Raw genomic sequence first — 13,607 nt, forward strand, 5'->3', positions numbered from 1 at the left:
TCACAGCCTCGGACTCCGGGTCCGGTGATAGCTTCTCAGTCAGGGCGAGCTCTGCAGCTGCCAGCCCTGACTCCTTATAGCACTGCTCCCACAGAGCTCCTGATGTTCTTTTCCTAGATCTGCTTCTCTTCTCTGTCTCTACTTCTTCTCTACTCACTAACCCTGCCTCAGCCCTAGGTTTATATAGGGGAAGTTCTTCCCCTCCCAGGACTGGGCAGGAGGTGTGGCATGCACAGGATCCCTGACCAAGAGACCTCCCACCTGCTCTCAGACATAACATTGCTGTTACTGTGGAAACCAGACCCCTGGGGTGCCACATTCCCCCCTAGTGAAATTTAGTACTCCGGGACTAAACATATTTTTAGAAAAACATAACAAGGTATAAACAATAATAATACAATAAGAAAAACACATAAAGATGGTTACGGCGTGTCCGCAACCGGGTGCAGTCTTTGAAGAAAACAAAGGTGTCCATTTCACCAAAACAGGGAGACGTAACCAGGTAGGGGTCTGTCCTGCCCCGAGTCCTTAACAGTCTTTTAGTCCATTCCTGGGTTACGCTCCAACCAATTGTACAAGGATTCCCGGTAAATCCACCAAGGACTCCTAAAAATAACTAGAAACACATAATTATTTACAAGTAACAGACAGGTGACCACAAATAAAACAATTTAAACACTTCAAATCCTCCAACGTGCGGGTAACTGGCCTCTAGTGGCCCTAGTGGACCTACGGAGTTGACTGTCTGGCCCTGAACTACAGGGTGTAGGAGCTGTCAAGGGTAAACTGGGCAGCTGTCTACGGGCTCTTTGGCTCACTAGGGGTACGGCAGGCTCACTATGAGCAGAGGGTTGATCCTCCTGTTCTGCTTGTGTGGAGTCTGCTGCCTCCTGGACCGGCTGCTCTTCCAGCTCTACCTGTTGCTCCGTAGGCACTTGGGATGCTGGTTGGAGGAACGTGAGGATGGGTACCACAACTGCACCATTGACTTGAGTCCAGGATCGAGGGAAGTCTCCGAGCACAGTACTAACCATATCTTCCCTTTCCTCTATGGGTCGAGGGTCTTCTTGCTCTCCTTCTGGGTTCCGTAGCTGTTCGGGACACTTCTTCAGGTGATCCCGGGATACAATGGCTGTGGTTTCCCCTCCGTCTTTACTGATGGTACAAACCTTTGGGTTGTCGTGGCTTGAGGGCAGTACGGTGTACGGGTCCTTCTTCCACTGGTCGTCCAACTTGTGGAGCCGTCTCTTCCTCTTCAAGACCTGCTCTCCGGGTACCAGGGGAACAGCGGGAGCATACTGGTTGTAATTTTTCTCTTGTCTTTCCCTAGCGAGACAGAGACTTCGCTCCACGCTCTCCTGTACTTTCCGGTACTGCTGCTGCCTCTCTGTGTCCCAGTCTGCTTCCGGTGAAGTGTCCTCGGGTGTCAGGACTCCCATCTCCAGGTCAACAGGTAGCTTACCAGGCCTTGCCCTCATTAGGTAAGCCGGGGTACAGTTGGTGGAACCTACAGGGATGTAGTTATATAGGTCCACCAAGTCGGGCAGCTTCTCAGGCCACAGACTGCGTTCTTCCAGGGGCAACGTTTTCAGAAGATCCATTACCACCTGGTTCATTTTCTCACAAAGTCCATTAGTTTGCGGATGATAGGGTGTCGTCCTTATCTTCCGGCAGCCATACAGATTGCAGAATTCCTGGAAGACCTCCGCTTCAAAGGCAGGTCCCTGGTCCGTCAGCACTTGGTCCGGGTACCCGTGTGGAGGGCAGAAGTGCTGCTGGAAGGCTCTAGCTGCTGTTTGAGCTGTTAAGTCCTTAACAGGGACGACAACCAAGAACCGGGAGTAATGATCCACAATGGTTAACGCGTAGACGTAGCCACTTCTGCTTGGGGTCAGTTTTACATGATCCAAGGCTACCAGTTCCAACGGCTGCTTGGTGACAATGGACTGAAGGGGGGTCTTCTGGCTGGCACGGTCCTTCCTTCTTAGGTTGCACGGGCCACAGTCTCTGCACCACCTCTCGATGGTTCCCCTCATGCCTACCCAGTGGAACCGCCCGCGCAGCAGGAACTCCAGCTTCTTCCATCCGAAGTGTCCAGCCCCGTCGTGGTATGCCTCCATCACCATGGCTGCGTCTCTTCGTGGCACCACTACTTGCCAGATTAGTTCATGCGTCTGGGAGTTAACCATTCTGCGGCACAACTTCCCCTTGTAAAGGAACAGTCGACTCTTCTCAGCCCACAGTTGTTTGGCTTCCTCCGGAGCGTCTGGGTCAAGGCGGGCATCTGGCTGAGTGAGCATCTCCTTCACCAGTCGGACGGCAGGGTCACTGTCTTGCGTTTCCTCCCAGTTGTAGTGAGGCAAGGGGTTAAACGTAGCGGCTTGCTTACTCCTTACCCGATGGGAATACTGGATAGTCCCATGACGGTGGAACGCGGGGAGTTCGACTTCTTCCAATCCCTCTGAATCTTCTCCTACGTCCGGTAGGTTTGGCATCCTGGACAGGGCGTCCGCGTTGGTATTGGAGCGCCCTGCCCGGTATTTGATTGTGAACTCGTAGTTGGACAGACGGGCCATCCATCTCTGCTCTAGGGCACCGAGTCTTGCCGTGTCCAGGTGTGTCAACGGGTTGTTATCCGTGTACACGGTGAACCGGGAAGAAGCGAGGTAGTGCTTAAAGCGTTCGGTGACTGCCCACACCACTGGCAGGAACTCTAGCTTAAATGAGCTGTAATTCTCAGGGTTTCTTTCGGTGGGTCGCAGTTTTCGACTGGCGTAAGCGATTACTCGTTCTTTCCCCTGCTGGATCTGGGACAGTACGGCTCCTAGCCCGATGTTACTTGCGTCGGTGTAGAGGATAAAGGGCTGGCTGTAATCAGGGTACGCCAGGATTTCATCCCCCGTGAGGGCCATCTTCAGCTGGCGGAAGGACTCTTCTTCTAACTTCTCCCATTTGAAGGGCGGCTTCTGGTTCTTGGCCTTCCGGGACTGGCCTATCAGGAGGTCCTGCATAGGAGCTGCCTTTTTGGTGAAACCGGGGATGAATCTGTGGTAATAGCCTACCAACCCGAGGAACTGCCGCACTTCCTTTACACTGGAGGGACTTGGCCATTCCTTAATTGCGGTGATCTTATCAGGGTCGGGAGCCACTCCGTCAGCGCTCACCACGTGTCCCAGGTACTGCACCTTTGGTTTTAGGAGGTGACACTTGGAGGGTTTTACCTTTAGGCCGTAGTTTGCCAGAGCTTCGAACACTTCCGCCAGGTGTTTCAGGTGGTCCTCATAAGTCTTGGAATATACGATGACATCGTCCAGGTACAACAGGACGGTCTCGAAGTTTCTGTGGCCCAGACAGCACTCCATTAATCGTTGAAAGGTTCCTAGTGCGTTACAGAGTCCGAACGGCATGCAGGTAAACTCGCTAAGTCCCATCGGGGTGGTGAATGCGGTCTTCTCCCGGTCCGCCTCTGCTACAGGAACCTGCCAGTACCCACTAGTGAGATCCAAGGTAGAGAAGAAGTTAGCAGATCTTAAAGCAGCCAAAGACTCCTCTATCCTTGGTAAGGGGTACGCATCCTTGTGTGTGATACGGTTGATTTTCCGGTAATCTACACACATCCTCATGGTGTTGTCTTTCTTTTTGACTAAGACTAGTGGAGCTGCCCAGGGGCTACAGCTATCCCTGATCACCCCAGCCTCCTTCATGTCCCTAAGCATCCCCTTGGCGTGTTGGTAGTGTGCAGGGGGTACGGGTCGATACCTCTCTTTTATGGGAAGATGGTCTCCCGTGGGGATGTGGTGTTCTACCCCCTTGACTCGCCCGAAGTCTAACGGTTGTTTGCTAAACACTCTCTCGTACTCTTGAACCACCCGATAGACTCCCTGTCTCTGGTGTGAGGGAGTGGAGTCAGTACCCAAATGTAGTTGCTGACACCAGTCCTCCATTGTTTCCTTAGAGCCGTTACTTTCCTCCGGGGAAGATGGAGGCAAGGGTTCTACGGACTGTATGGAATTTTGATTGATGGTATACAATTTGGCTAGCGTGGCATACCGGGGCAGGTACACTTCCCTCTTCCCGATATTTATTATGCGAACGGGCACCCTCCCATGGCGTACATTGACCACCCCCCGTGCTGTCAAAATGGTGGGCCTACTGTCTGAGTAAACTGGTTCTACCATTGCCTGGTAATCTCTACCTCTCAGACCAATAGCTGCCCGGCACCAAATCATCATTTCACTTTTTGGGGGCATGGCAATAGGAAAAGGGTCACACATTCTTACGCTACCAATCTCACCACCGGAGAGTTCTATCTGTTGCCGTCGCATCAGTGCCCGGATCTCTTTCTGGAGCACTCGCTGCTGGCCGGAGCTGGCGTTCTTGGCAACCTGCTGTAAAAGGAAAATCACCTCTGCAAGACAATTTTCAATTACATTAGTTCCTAGAGTTATCTTTGGGTGACTCTCGCGCTTGTCAATGTCTACAATGATCAGTCCCTGTGCCGCCAATTCGACTCTACCGATTTTAATGGTCACCTCTTTAAATCCAATCTGTGGCACGGGCTGACCATTGCTGGCGATGATACTCAAGTCGTCGTCAGGGTAGCGGGTGATATCCGAGTCATTCCAGTACTGCTTGAAGAGCACGTACGGGATAGTGGTAACCTGTGACCCGGTGTCCAGTAGGGCACTCATGGGGATGCCATCCAGTACCACGGGCAAGACTGGACGTCCTCCCACATATTTGTCGCGCCAGTTCGATGGGCCTGATGATCTTTTTCCTGGGGTTTGGCCCTCTACCCCAGGTTGTGCCAGTTTAAAGGACAGTACCTTGCCATATGTCCGGGTTGATTGCAGCGGCGGCAGATGGGTTGTCCGTCCTCGTTGTATCGGTCGCTGGGTCTTCCTCTGGCCGGTGGGGTCCTCCTTGGTCGACGCCACGGGATGTCCTCCGGTCCGGATGCCAGCTGGATCTTCCCTGGAGTGGAAACCTGTAAAGACTGCACAGTTCGGGTTAGCGCGGCAACGCTTTTAGCTAGCTCTTGGACCTGATGGTGCAGGTCTGGAGCCGGGTCATTGTTCAAAGCCTGCGCATCAGCTCCCACAGGCCCTGCCGACAAGGGTGCCGCCTCCTGGTGGTAAGTGGTAGTGGGGCGTCTGTGGGTCACAACGCCACCTGGTGCCGGTTCTCGGAGCACCCGGATGGCTCTGTCCTTGAACTGTGCAAATCCCAGATGAGGGTCCTATAAGGCCATTGCCCGCAACTGGGTTCGGTGGGCATTGCAATATAAACCCTCTATAAATTGTTCAGTCGACAGCCTGTCCTCGTCTCCCACGCCGTCAGGGTCGGTCTTCTTAATGGCTCTCAGGGCCTCTTGTAGGTTCAGGGCATAGTCCCTTACACTCTCGTGTGCTCGCTGCTTGCACCCGTAGAATCTAAGCTTGATCTCGGCTGAGGTGCGGGTATCAAAGGTGTCCCTCAGCCGGGTTAGTATCCCTGCAACAGTCCTTCCCCCAGGTGGCCAGGAACTTTACCTCCCTTTGGGCTGCCCCGGTTAATTGGGCCACCAGGATGCTCACTTTTTGCTCTTCTGTGAGGGGATACACCTGGAAGAGGCTATCCAGCTTTTCTCTAAAGTCATGCAGGGTATGTGACTCCCCTGAGTACTGGGGTAGCCAGGCCGCTCCCGGGATATAGGGCATGGTGAAAGGCATGACTGCAGCAGCGGTGGCGCTGGCGGGGGTTGAGGCAGTGAAGCTCTCCTCCGTATCCGACATCTTCCTCCCCCCTAGTGGACCGTGGCCTACCTTGCGATGATCCTGTTCCGTAGGCCGCGGCTCCGCAGTGGATCGTCAGGGTTGAGGACCTTCCGTCGCGCTCCTGTGACGTCGGCGTCTGCTGGGCTCCTTCCAGGACCTTACGCAACGTCCGGACGTGAGGCGGGGCTTCAGTTCTCGCGCGCTTTCGGAGTCCACACCCCTCTTCTTCCCGCGCGGCGTCTTCAAGATGGCGTCCAACGGCGGGAAAACTCCACGGATGGCGGGAAGAAGGCAGAAGATGGCGCCGGATGGCGGGAAAACTTCGCGGATGGCGGGAAGAAGACAGAAGATGGCGCCGGATGGCGGGAATCTTCACCACTGGTAAGTTTGAACAGTCTTTTTCAGGCACGCAGTACCCGGTGGTTGCGGGCACGAGATCCTGCCGACTACGCCAAAAGTTGACGCACCCCTGGGCCTTCGTCGCGCGGCATCGCGCGCACGGGAGCTTACCCGGAGCCGGATCTGTTGAGGGTTGTAGTCTCGTGGCAGTGACCCGGTCCGTGCCCAGGGAGTCAAACTGAGCGGCGATGTATTAGCGGTAGATGTTGGACGACTACGCCACCCGTTGAATGCAGCGAAGGAGCTGCCGCTGCAGGGCAGACCGCTGAGGCCGGTGGTAGGATTGTGCAGCGTGATAGTATCACCCCCAACGGGAGGGGTATGGCCTCAGGGCAGCCGACGTGGATGATGGGGGTAGCAGGAATCACTCAGAGACGATGCGGTGTAATTCAGGGTCTTTACTGGTGATAAAGATAGACCCTCCCGGAGTACTGGCTAGCGATCGGGGCCTGGTCAGTCCTTGAGCAGATGGGATCTCCCCTGGCCAGGCGGAGTTGTAGGCCTCCCAAACTGACTGTACTCTTCTGGCTACCTTGTTAGAGGCGGGTATAAATAGCCCACGTCCCTGAGTGTACCGTGTGGTGCTCACCCGTATGGCCGGTGACTCGGGGCCTTCTAGTGGCGTCCGCTCCACGACGGCGGTGCTGGTCCCACGCGTGTGACCGTGCCTTCGGGTTTCTTGGCCAGAGGACCTGAAATCCCCTGCCGGGCGGTTTCTGCTGCTGGGTAAAGATTAGTCCCCACAGCCTCGGACTCCGGGTCCGGTGATAGCTTCTCAGTCAGGGCGAGCTCTGCAGCTGCCAGCCCTGACTCCTTATAGCACTGCTCCCACAGAGCTCCTGATGTTCTTTTCCTAGATCTGCTTCTCTTCTCTGTCTCTACTTCTTCTCTACTCACTAACCCTGCCTCAGCCCTAGGTTTATATAGGGGAAGTTCTTCCCCTCCCAGGACTGGGCAGGAGGTGTGGCATGCACAGGATCCCTGACCAAGAGACCTCCCACCTGCTCTCAGACATAACATTGCTGTTACTGTGGAAACCAGACCCCTGGGGTGCCATATATGTCCTCTGTCTTTTTAACAAGTTCTGAAGCAGCTGCCACAGCTCTAACACAAGTAGGAGAACCCATAAAGACTGGATCAAGGGTTACAGAGTAATACCCTAGAGGGTGCTGCCTACCACCATGTTCTTGGGTAAGGACACCAGACGCATGTCCAGACTGTTCATGGCAGTACAAAGTAAAAAACTGGTCATAATTCAGTATACCTAAAGCTGGTGAGGTAGAAAGAGTGAGCTTGAGGGTGTGAAATGCATCAATAGCCTCAGAATTAATGGTGAAAGGCTCAGTTTGAGGCATTGAAACAATGGGGCCATAATACTAGAGGCATTTCGTATCCAGAGACGGCAGTACTGGACTAGGCCCAAGAATGCCCAAAGGGACTTGGTAGATCTTGGAAGGGGTATTTTTAGTATAGCCTCAATCCTCCCTGGGCTGAGATGATTAATGCCTGGAGACAGGCAATGCCCAAGGAAAGTGACTGTGGACTTGCACAATTGGAGTTTATCTTTTGAAGCTTTTCACCCATTTTCTGCTAAGAATATCAGCAGAGATTGAGATTCATTGTGGCATATCTGGTCAGTGGTGCAGCAAAGGAGAAGGTCATCCACATATTGTAAGAGTATGGTGGATGAATCAAAGGGGCACCAGTTATCGAGTACAGTCTTTAGGGATGTGGAAAACAAGGAAGGGGAGTTAGCAGCTCCCTGAGGAAGGACTGCCCATGCATACTGGGCACCTCTGTGGGTGAAGGCAAAATAAGAGGTACACTCCGTGGACAAGAAGACAGAGAAAAAAGCATTGGCCAGATCAATCACTGTGAAACAGGTGGCTGTGGAGGGGACCTGATTCAGGAGAGTATGGGGGTTGGGTACAAGTGGAGTATCCACTATAGTTACTGCATTAACTGCCCTAAGATCATGTACCATACGATAGGCTACTGGCTGTCCAGGTGGGGTTTTCTTTTTGACTGGGTACAGGGGAGTGTTAAATGGGGAGGTTATAGGAATAACTAGACCTCTTAACAAAAGCTCGTGGACATTCTCATGTATTGCTGCATCCTGAGCAGCACTTAAAGGATACTGCTTTATACTGGGGGGTTGGGCACCTGGTTTAAGTTTTACAGTCACCGGAGGGATGGGAAGTTTTATTATTCATTAATTCCCAGAGAGATCCTTGTTGACGGGTCCAGATGAGGTCCGGTTATGACAATCCCAGGTTTCAGGCACCAAGTACTGTTACGGAGACCCTCTTTGTTTTAAGGAGAATTTTGGAATAGACAGCAAAGGGTCTTCACATTGCCAGTGAGATTCAAATTAAGATACTTCATCGATGAAGGAAGAGAGACAGAATACATGTGACATGCATTGTCAGCAGGTAGAGTCTTCTGGTGTGGCAACAAAGACTCACCATATTTATTAGTGTAACATACCTGGCGGCGCCCTTGCATGGTGGTCCATCTCCCACTGTGCAAGAGTGCGCACTTGATCTCCAGTCCAGAATGTCTCTCTGGCTTCCCTCCATACTGTCTGTTTGTGTCTGTTTCTGCTGCTTAAGGGCGGCGCCCGATCACTTCCTGCTTTTTGTACCTGCTGTGGGTCACACCCCTGTGCGTCCTCAGCCTATTGCTGTCTGTCACCTGGTATATAACCCAGCTGCTCCAATCAATCCCTGCCTGAGCATAGTGCTTCATTCAGTGTGTGCTTGCACTCTGAAGGTGCCAGGTCCCGTTCTGTGTTTCTCTTGTCTGCCTATCCTGGAGGCTGTATTTCCAGGCCTGTCTGAACACGCTCCTAGCCTGTTCCTCCCGCCTTCTAGGGGCCGATTACCTAGACCCGCTCCTGTATCTTGTCTGTCCTGTCTGAACACGCTCCTAGCCTGTTCCCCTCGCCTTCTAGGGGCCGATTACCTAGACCCGCTCCTGTATCTTGGCTGTCCTGTCTGAACACGCTCCTAGCCTGTTCCTCCCGCCTTCTAGGGGCCGATTACCTAGACCCGCTCCTGTATCTTGTCTGTCCTGTCTGAACACGCTCCTTGCCTGTTCGTCCCGCCTCTCTGGGGGCCGTATTCCCAGACCCGCTCCTGTATCCCGCTGCAGTGTCGGTCTCTTCCATACACTCAGTTCCAGTCTGAACTCTCTCCTATCCTTTACCTGTTTTGCCTCTATGTCCATTCCTTTCCTTTTTCTGCAGAGTCTGAACTCGTACCTAACTCCTGCTTGTTGTCTCTGTACTCCCGTTTGTGAGTTTGTGGTCCACTCGCTACTTCACTGCAAGTACCCTGTGGGTATCTGGCTCTGCCTTTCCCTTCCTGTCTGTTCCGTGTGAACAGAGCCCTGTCTCGTCCTGCTCTGCTCTTGCTCACCGCTCCAGGCGGCCTCTTCCTGCTCTGCTCTTGCTCACCGCTCCAGGCGGTCTCGTCCTGCTCTGTTCTTGCTCACCGCTCCAGGCGGTCTCGTCCTGCTCTGCTCTTGCTCACCGCTCCAGGCGGTCTCGTCCTGCTCTGCTCTTGCTCACCGCTCCAGGCGGTCTCGTCCTGCTCTGCTCTTGCTCACCGCTCCAGGTGGTCTCGTCCTGCTCTGCTCTTGCTCACCGCTCCAGGCGGTCTCGTCCTGCTCTGCTCTTGCTCACCGCCTCTGGCGGTCTCGTCCTGCTCTGCTCTTGCTCACCGCTCCAGGCGGTCTCGTCCTGCTCTGCTCTTGCTCACCGCTCCAGGCGGTCTCGTCCTGCTCTGCTCTTGCTCACCGCTCCAGGCGGTCTCGTCCTGCTCTGCTCTTGCTCACCGCACCAGGCGGTCTCGTCCTGCTCTGCTCTTGCTCACCGCTCCAGGCGGTCTCGTCCTGCTCTCCCCTTGCTCACCGCTCCAGGCGGCCTCGTCCTGCTCTGCTCTTGCTCACCGCTCCAGGCGGTCTCGTCCTGCCCTGCTCTCGCTCACCTCTCTGGGCGGCCTCACTCTGCTGTGTTTGTCCGCCACATCTGTGGTTCTGTTCCTGAGTCCCAGTGTGTACTGGGTCCTATCCCGCCTGTGTTCCTACCTGCTAGTGCCTTCCTGTCTGCACTCTAGCCGTGCTTGCCTGTACCCCCCTGCCTGCATACCCACCTGCGTATTCCCACCAGTCTGTGTGCCAGCCTAACCAGTCTGTTCCTGTATTCCCCTGTGTGGGTCAACAGCCGTGTCTGGGGTCTGTCCTGGAGTAGCACCTGGTCCATCTGCTCGGTTCCTCCTTGGTGCACTGACGTCGTATGCCGTCGTGCGACCCTGGTCGAATCGGGTGAATACCTAGTTACGCCCCTCCAGGCATTCACTCTCCGGCACAGTCCAGTGGAATCACACGCACACGCCGCTCAGCCCGGGCGTGTGCATTACAGCATGCTCAGGCCATGGTTCCCGTTGAGCCCCATGGCCTTCGCTCTCTGAGACGTTTTCCAGCGAATACATGCATTAAAAATAAATAAATACAATTTTTTTTTCTCTAGCTGAGTTCCTGGCTAATTACGCACCCGCCCAGATGGATCTATCTGCTCTCGTTCCTGCGGATCCGCCACGTTACTATGGGGATCCAAGACAAAGTCGTGCATTTGTGGAGCAATGCATGCTACACTTCAAGTTCTACCCTCTATGTTTTCCCACCGATCGGGTTAAGGTGGCATTCATTATGTCTAACCTAGCGGGTGATGCCTTGGAATGGATCAACCCCCTATGGGAAACACAGGATCCTATCGTCCTGGACATAATGGCCATCCTGGTGGCCTTTCTAATGGTCTTCGATGATCCTAACCCGGAGGCTCCGGCTGAAGCTTCACTTCCCAATATCCCGGAGCAGCCCCGATGGGTAATGTGTGTGGGTAGCGCAATAGTCCTCCAGCCCAATGAGACTACTGCCAACCCAGAATCCTCACAGGGTGACTACGCTCTCCGGAATACTTCTCCCAACCTCAAGAGGCAGTCCAGACGTGCTAGACGTAGAGGCAAGCAGTCACGCCAGGGTCTGTCCTCCCTGAGACCTCCTGACCCCAACTTTGAAGTCCCTACTGAAGCTTCATCTCCCTGTATCCCGGAGAAGCCCCAACGGGTAATATGCGTGGGTAGTGCACCAGTTCGCCTGCCCGAAGAGACTACTGCCCATCCAGACTCCACACAGGAGAACTTCCTGCACCCGGCATCAGATGCTTCACCCACTTTAACCGGTGTGCATGTCCAAGGATGCTCCGAAGCTGTGATTACCTCAGAGTCTGTGCACCTCTACTACCTGGCGGAGGACCCCCAGTTGCCTCCTGAATCCTCCGGGATACCACTCGATGACAAATGGAGAGAGACTTCTCTACACCTGGTACTCAATACTTTGTCCGCTCCGTCCTGTGAGCCTGACAATGGGTACCCCAAAGTGGTAGTTACCCCTGAGTCTCTACACCCCTCCGACCAGGCGGAGGACCTCCGGTTGTCTCCTGAACCCTTCGTGGTGCTACCTGGTAGCGAAAGGACAGAGACTCTCCTATACTCTGTACCTGATACCTCGCTCGCTTCATCCAGTGAGTCCAACCTAGTGTACTCTGAAGCAGAGGTTACCCATGAGTCTCTACACCCCTCCGACCAGGCGGAGGACCTCCAGTTGTCTCCAGAACCCTTCGGGGTGCTACCTGGTAGCGAAAGGACAGAGACTCTCCTATACTCTGTACCTGATACCTCGCTCGCTTCGTCCAGTAAGTCCAACCTAGTGTACTCCGAAGCAGAGGTTACTCCCGAGTCTCTACACCCCTCCGACCGGGCGGAGGACCTCCAGTTGTCTCCAGAACCCTTCGGGGTGCCACCTGGTGGTGAATGGACAGAGACTTTCCTATACTCGGTACCCGATACCTCGCCTGCTTCGTCCAGTGAGTCCGACCTAGTGTACTCTGAAGCAGATGTTTTCTCCGAGCCTCTGCACTCTTCTGACCCGGCGGAGGACCTCCAGTTGTCTCCAGAACCCTTCGGGGTGCCACCTGGTGGTGAATGGACAGAGACTTTCCTATACTCGGTACCCGATACCTCGCCTGCTTCGTCCAGTGAGTCCGACCTAGTGTACTCTGAAGCAGATGTTTTCTCCGAGCCTCTGCACTCTTCTGACCCTGCGGAGGACCTCCAGTTGTTTCCTGAATCCTCCGGGGTACCACCAGATAACAAAGAGACAGTGATTTTTCCTCATCCTGTACCTGATAACCCGTCTATTTCTTCCTGTGAGCTTGACAAGATGTACCTCGAAGCAGAGTTTACCCCCAAGTCTCTGCTCCCCTCCAACCCGGTGGAGGACTTCCAGTTGTCTCCTGTACCCTCTGGGGTGCCACCTGAAAATATGTGGAGAGAGACTTCCTTGTGTGCTGTTCCTGGTACTCCACCCGTTTCGTCTGTTGCTGAGGATGGCTGGATAGGAGGTAGCATCCTAACTAACCAGATGAGACCAGTTTTTCCTGTGGACAGTGGGAGTGATCTCCTTGAAGTGAAGGATTGGCCCTCGAATTCCCTGCGGAAGATTCTTGCAGGCCTGAAGAAGAGGGGGCGTAAGGGAGGGGGTACTGTAACATACCTGGCGGCGCCCTTGCATGGTGGTCCATCTCCCGCTGTGCAAGAGCGCGCACTTGATCTCCAGTCCAGAATGTTTCTCTGACTTCCCTCCATACTGTCTGTTTGTGTCTGTTTCTGCTGCTTTAGGGCGGCGCCCGATCACTTCCTGCTTTTTGTACCTGCTGTGGGTCACACCCCTTGTGAGTCCTCAGCCTATTGCTGTCTGTCACCTGGTATATAACCCAGCTGCTCCAATCAATCCCTGCCTGAGCATTGTGCTTCATTCAGTGTGTGCTTGCACTCTGAAGGTGCCAGGTCCCGTTCTGTGTTTCTCTTGTCTGCCTATCCTGGAGGCTGTATTTCCAGGCCTGTCTGAACACGCTTCTAGCCTGTTCCTCCCGCCTTCTAGGGGCCGATTACCTAGACCTGCTCCTGTATCTTGTCTGTCCTGTCTGAACACACTCCTAGCCTGTTCCTCCCGCCTTCTAGGGGCCGATTACCTAGACCCGCTCCTGTATCTTGTCTGTCCTGTCTGAACACGCTCCTTGCCTGTTCGTCCCGCCTCTCTGGGGGCCGTATTCCCAGACCCGCTCCTGTATCCCACTGCAGTGTCGGTCTCTTCCGTACACTCAGTTCCAGTCTGAACTCTCTCCTATCCTTTACCTGTTTTGCTTCTATGTCCGTTCCTTTCCTTTTTCTGCAGAGTCTGAACTCGTACCTAACTCCTGCTTGTTGTCTCTGTACTCCCGTTTGTGAGTTTGTGGTCCACTCGCTACTTCACTGCAAGTACCCTGTGGGTTTCTGGCTCTGCCTTTCCCTTCCTGTTTGTTCCGTGTGAACAGAGCCCTGTCTCGTCCTG

The sequence above is a fragment of the Phyllobates terribilis genome, unplaced genomic scaffold (genome assembly GCF_046119375.1).
Source record: "Phyllobates terribilis strain yellow unplaced genomic scaffold, ASM4611937v1 Scaffold_4__5_contigs__length_816908805, whole genome shotgun sequence".
In the NCBI taxonomy this organism is placed as follows: Eukaryota; Metazoa; Chordata; class Amphibia; order Anura; family Dendrobatidae; genus Phyllobates; species Phyllobates terribilis.